Raw genomic sequence first — 6,806 nt, 5'->3', positions numbered from 1 at the left:
AACACACACACACACAAACAAAAAACAAAGCTAAGCTATGCAGCTTAGTGAAGACAAGCATGGAAAATAGAAGTTGCTTTGTTGATGAACAAAATAACAGTATTCATATCAGTTTACTTTTCAAAAAATGATTCCAATTAAAATTCCATGCTTATCATTCTTTTTTTTTTTTTTTTTTTTTACCCGGACAAAAAGCAACTTAGTTTATTTCAGCTCACGATTCCTGGTTACAGTCCTAAAGGGAAGTCACAATGGCAGGAGTGACAACTGGTCACATCATACCCACAGTCTAGATCAAAGAGAAAGTGAATACATGCATGCTCACTGTTTTCTTGCTGTGCTCAGCTCAAATTCTCCATCCTTACACAGTTCAGAGTCCCTCCTAGGGAATGGCGCTGCCCACAGTGGGCTGTGTCTTCCATATAAGTTAATCTTAATAGATTCTAGGTTGTGTCAGGGTGACAAAGTTGACCATCACAGATGGTATGGACACATATGCAACCCCTTTCTTCACTGTTTCTACCAGAATTTATTCAGTTGCAGCAGGCATTTATTTATGAAAAGTCCCCATTTTCACACCTCACTGCCATGACTCTGGTCCAGGCACCTGTGCATGTGAGTCTTCTGCTTCTTCTCTCACCCCGGGTCCACCATTTGCAGTTATCTCATTTTTTTGTTAAATAGATCAAGCCCAATAATATCATATCCCTGCTTAATGCGCCAATATTCAAACTCAAACCCAACTACTTCAAATAGGTACAAGAGCCAAACCTTCCCACCTCAGATCTCCTGACCCTGACCCAGTTCCTTGGTTTCACTTCCCAGATTTATTCTATCTGTGACCCTGTCACCTGTGCCTGACTGCTAGTCTCTGTCATCCCTTAGCCTTTTTTTTTCTTTTTTTTTTTTAATTTTTTTATTGGATGTTTTATTTACATTTCATATGTTGTCCCCTTACCCCATCCCCCACCCACCCAGGAACCCCCACTCCCCTCACACCTCCTCCTTCTTCTTTGTGGATGTAACCTCTATCTACACCCCCACTCCCACCTCCCCACCCTCAAAACTCCCACCCCCTGGGGCGTCCAGCCTTCATGAGGTCAAGGATCTCATCTTCTCATGCATGCCCTTTCTTTATGCAATTCAACATAAAAAGAAAGCTCTCTCACTCCCCACAAGCTAACTTAATGCTTTATAGCAGCTGCTGCTTGGATGTTCTGCATGTGCTTATATAGGAAAAATCATTTTAGGCTGCGCCTTCCCACCCTGCATTCACTTGGAAGAATGATAAGTAATGTCCATTCATTATATTAAAAAAAAAGATAAACAAAGCAAACATGACAGTTAAGGGGTGTGGTATCCTAAACATGATCCAGTATTGAGAATTTATAAAACTCAAGCAGAGTACTAAGCCTAAAACCCCACCCCCATCACCCCAGACAAAAAGACCATGGATAATGTAGTCACTATGCAAGGAGGAATAGATTACCACCAGATTTCTCTTCAAAGGAAAGAAAAGAAGGATCAGTTTCTCAAAGTGATTTAGTATGAGTAATTCCAATGGAAATGCAGGGGTTCTTTAAGAAAATCATAGAATCTTCCTGAATGTTCCATGAACAGCTGTAGTGTGTGTTTATAGCATGTGTTTTGCAAGAAAGAAAGCAATCTTTACAAATTTGATCAATCAGAAGTTCATGGTACTAAGAGAAACAGAAATCTTTGCTTCGATTCGTTTCTGAAGTATTCTGTCTTCGTTGGATGGCATAGTTCAGGGAAGATCATACTTGGAAGGTACACGGATGGTGTAATATCCCTTGAAAATTCTGGAACATTAGTGACTGTCCAGCAACTGGAATATATCTCACAAATGACATAAATTCCCAAGCTGTTGCCTGTTTCTTATAGGAGGCAGCTTATTTCCTTCTTGTAAACATTGTTTTTTAAAAAAACAAAAACAAAAAAAAACTTTGATTCTTAAATGTAAAATGTAAGAAACAATAAAGATCGAGGAGGATTTTGTCATTTCTGGGTTAAGCTGTATCCAAGAGGTAGCATCCATCAGAGCTAAGATGCCTCTGCTGCCTTTGTCTCTATTCTCTCACCTCATCTCCTTCTTCCTCTACTGTGAGGGTTTCCTGTAAAAAGAGAAGATGCTATGGTCCTTGTTTTGTCTCTCCTATGATTTCTGAAATTGAACTTGGCTTGTTCAGAACCTTGATGAACACTGTTCTGTTTCAAAACATGATTGTTTTATTTTTTTTCAGCACACCTCTACATGGATTTTTAAATATCTAGAACATAAAATTCTTTCAAATGTCTTTGCCAGCTGGAGTTAATTCTATTCTATTTTTCATCATTTCGCACTCCTATGTAAGAAATGCCTTTATTTTTTCCTGTGCTGACTTTTTCTTTTTTTGCCACTTCCTACTGATTTGTGTGCAATCACTCCTTTATGAAGTATCCCGACATCCTGTTCTCATTTGTGAACTATATATACCAGAAAAAAATTGTTGATCTTCCATTTTTCAACTTGCCCTTTGTCTGAGTCCCAGGCCCCTGGTTCCACTTATTGGCTGAGTTCTTCCCTTGTCTCTTCTACTCTCATCTACATGCTGATATTCTCAATATCCCTCTCCATTACTCTCTCCTCCTGTCATTTTGTTGATTATACTATTAACCTTCTTCTGTAGACACTGAATCTGGAACATGTTTGCATGTTTTACACTGTGCTGATCCTCATCCAGTATTTCATAGGACTATTTTCCATGAATTTTTCCCATTTTAAAATGTTTTTCTTTCTATATGTCTTTGTTAGGAAATGGGTATGTTAACTAAAATAAAGCCTCAAAATAACAGCAGTTTAGCCACAGTATAAGCTTAGATTTTTCTTCCAGACAGTTCTACCAAGTGATCAAGGACATACAATGACTAGACAGTATCACAAGCTCCTCCCATCCTCTTGTGTTTCTGCAATGTAGAGTCTTTGTCCACCTTGTGATTAAGGAATCACTCCACACATTCAGTCCAATTTGAAAATAGGAAAAGACTGCTTTCTGTTCAGAGTGCAATCTAGAAGTAACTTAGAATCCTCCCAACTCATGTTTAATGAAATAATCCTTTGGGATGGCCACACGGAAAAACACAGGGGGCACAGTTAAGCTTTCTTGTTATGGCCTGTGGAGGGGTTGCACTTCACAGGGAGCTAGCATGTCATTTCTTCATTATAATAATTTTACTGTCTTTACCTTTTGGTGGGTTTTTATTGCCCATTTCTGAGATTACATCTAGAGACTTTTCACTTACACTTCTGCCTGCTCGCTGTTAATCTACCCATTTTTATCTTTTAAGGAAAAGCTAACTTAACATTAAAATTTGTTATACTTTGTCAGTAGCCTAAAGCATACAATCTCTAAGACTCTTTAAGTATTCTCTTCATCTACCTGTTCTCAGCCCTTTAGAAATGCTTATTCTTTCATTAATGCATTCACTAACAAATTCATTGGCAAGCACGTGTTGCATGCCTCCTGTCTGCAGTGTACAGTGTCTTGCGGATCTTCCTAGGCCAATTCTCTGGATTGTGGGTAGAAGGCAGAGTTATGGATACACATGCATTGTTATCATCACAATTCCCCTCTGATGGTTGTTTCCACCATTGTCATGCTCGAGAGGTTAAATCCATCTTCAAAACAGCCCTCTAAAGCTTGTTCATACAAGTGAAGTGGTTAATCTGCCTTACAGAGGTCAATAGTACTTAGCTGGCACATGTCAACTTACATATGTTTGTATAGTACACAATTGTTTGCTATAAAATTCTTCATGATGGAGCCACAATTAAAGTTAATATCTCATGGAAATTGTAGAACAGTACAATGCAATCTTAGATGAAATCTTATCCTGTGTCTCATTGATTATTTGTTCCAAAACAACTTATTTCAATCCCCAAACTTACAACTTGATGTATATCTTTATAGTGGAACACACCTTTGATTGATATTATCTTTTGAAATTTCCATATACAATTCTAGGTCTTGTGAGATAGAAACTTACATAACCTGTCATAATTTTAGAACTAAAGAGATTATACATGTTTATTATTTTGCTAACCCTAGAGGCAAAATTTACCCTAAGTCTTGTCTACTCATGATTCACACATTTATTAAATGAGATTTAGATATGTGCTGGCCAAAAACCAAAAAGATATGCAGGAAGCATATGAAAGAACAACACCCAAGGGGAAGATAAACACTCAGAACAAATGTGTTGAGCAATTTTATTGAATTCAGCTGTGAAGTGGTTGCTATGGGTGCATTTCTAGCCTAGGCAATCAGATCTCTATAACAACAAATGGCTGTTTAGTTCTCTTAACTGTAACCTTGGTCAGAAAGAGGAACAGTGGCAGGAAGAAGAGGAAGAGCCTCAGTCCTGGGAGCCTGGGGTATCCATAGTAATACTTCACCTGTTTGTCTTTATATTGACCTCTGCTTAGATGAGATGATAGTCAAGATCTGCTAGCTCACAATTCTGAAGTGCTTGTTTCTAACTGGATGGAGTTCTGCTGACAAATTCACATTTTAATCAATTTTTCCTACAAAGATAAAATAAAATCCATCCTGGTGAGGTCACTTGCTCTTTTGCCTTTTGTTTCTCTTAGCTATCAAAGTCTGATTGTCACTTCTCAATCCAACCCATAGAAAGGAGTGACACCACTCGGAGTTCTTCTCAAAGCAGTTTATTCAAGAACCTTAACAATGTCCAAAACAAGCCCCCGAGGACCCTCCCTGTCTTCCCTTAAATCCCTGTGCCTGCACCACTCAGATCCTGCCACGTAGGTGCTCTCAATTGGTCCAAGGTGTTGCTCGTTAGATGGCCTGATAATGCATAGCAGCGAGTCTGCACAGTATAGCCTGTGGACGTGGCTCTTCAGAGGTGTGTAAGGAAGTCAGGTGCTAGTCGTAAGGCTTGGCAACCGTCCCAGGTGCCATCTTGGAATGGTCACCACACCCGCTCCTCACATCTGATCAAGATTGGATGTAAGCATAATTTGAGTAGAGATAAGGCAGAAAGGGTTAGACCTTCTGGGGTATCCATGTTATGAAAATTGTTCCTTACATATTAAAGTTCAGGAAAAGCATATTAGAACATCTTAGCTGCTATTCTATTGCTGTGAAGAGACACCATCACTAAGGCCAGTTATGAAAGAAACCATTTAATTGAGGGCTTGATTACAATTTCAGAGGGTGAGTGTAGGGGTCTCTGCAAACACCATGGCCAGCAGAGTGTCAGTCCTGTGTCAGACCATAAGGAAGCTCTATTTAACATAACTCCGTAGTTGATGTTGGTCCAAATTTGGAGATCTGACACCAGATTGTTTATTTCAGGCATATTTAAGCATATCATTATTTGGAAAAAAAGTTTCCTGGGGATAATTAACTAAATCTCATGGGTATAACAAAGCTTAAGGCATGACAACATTGAAATACTCTTTGTAAAATGCATCTAGCCTCTTCCATAAAGATGTGTTGTATACATGGACTACATGTTATATCTTAAGGGTTTTGGGGAGGATCTATAAAGACAGTGGGAAAATCACCAGGCTACTAATCACCTCCCCTCCCAACCTTCTGGGCAGAAAACAGGTTATACATCTTTCCCTTTGAAGAGACCATCATGTGTGTTTAGCATTCCTGGTTTTCCTAGTGCTTGTCTGTCAGCTCAAGGACTGTGTGCCTCTCCCAGTTGAGTCCATGATCATCGTGGTAGGGAGAATGGGAGCAGGCAGGCAGACATGGTATTGGAGCAGCAGCTAAGAGTTTACATCATTATCCACAATTTGGAGACAGAAAGAGGGAGAGTTTTATAGTCATCTTCCAATAAGAACAAGCCATCTAGTCCTTCCCAAAACAGTTTTGATGACTAGAGATAATCATTCAGATGTATAAGCCTATGGGGTCATTCTCATTGAATAACCACAAGCACTTATATTTATTTCATTTTATATTTATCTTTAGGTGTTTAGTATATTTTATAATTATAATTTAGTATATGAGTCTAGTAATTCTTCTTATTTATAAAAATAAAAGTATGTATGATATTATTCTAGTTTTTTTCTGTTGCTATGACAAATGCCATGACCTGAATCAGTTTAAGGGTGAAATGGTGTATTTTGCTTATAGGTTATACTTCATTATTACAAAATGCCAGCATGCTTTGCCCTCATTTCTCTCGCTAGAGAGCTTGGCCTCTTGATCACCACAACAAAAATTGGCTTTTTCCTAAACCAAGGCCACCCTTGATATGGCGGCTAACATTGGGGAGCCTTCCTTTATGACAATATTACACCCCAAACTGACAAATGGTTGGTAACTTGAACATTTACAAGCGACTAGGATGGCTGTGAGTTAGCCCAATGACTATTGGGATTATTGTAGGTCCACTTCCCAGGGGCCCACCCAATGCAGCCGAAAAGGAGTGCGTGGTGCTGGGAGTGGGTGCAGCCTACATGGCCTAAGACAGGGCTCTCACCCTCCTTTCACCCACATCAGAGTCCCTTGACGTTGCCCATCGTCGACAGCCTAAAGCCTTCGACCATCGATGTGACTCGTCTCACATCAGTGTTTTGGGGTTGTGAACTTGTCTAAGACCCCCCATAATTAGACATCCAAATTCAAAACTCACATAGTTGGGATTGAACATAAGACGCCTTCTCTAACTAAACAGAGAAGGGGGAGATGCCAGAAGCCAGGACCCTCGCCCTTACCCTTACCCCCTACCTTTCCCCACCTGCACAATGTCCTCTGAAGCTTGGC

This window comes from Grammomys surdaster, unplaced genomic scaffold (genome assembly GCF_004785775.1).
Source record: "Grammomys surdaster isolate TR1022 unplaced genomic scaffold, NIH_TR_1.0 215, whole genome shotgun sequence".
Lineage (NCBI taxonomy): Eukaryota > Metazoa > Chordata > Mammalia > Rodentia > Muridae > Grammomys > Grammomys surdaster.
Note: the sequence above shows the minus strand (reverse complement) of the source record.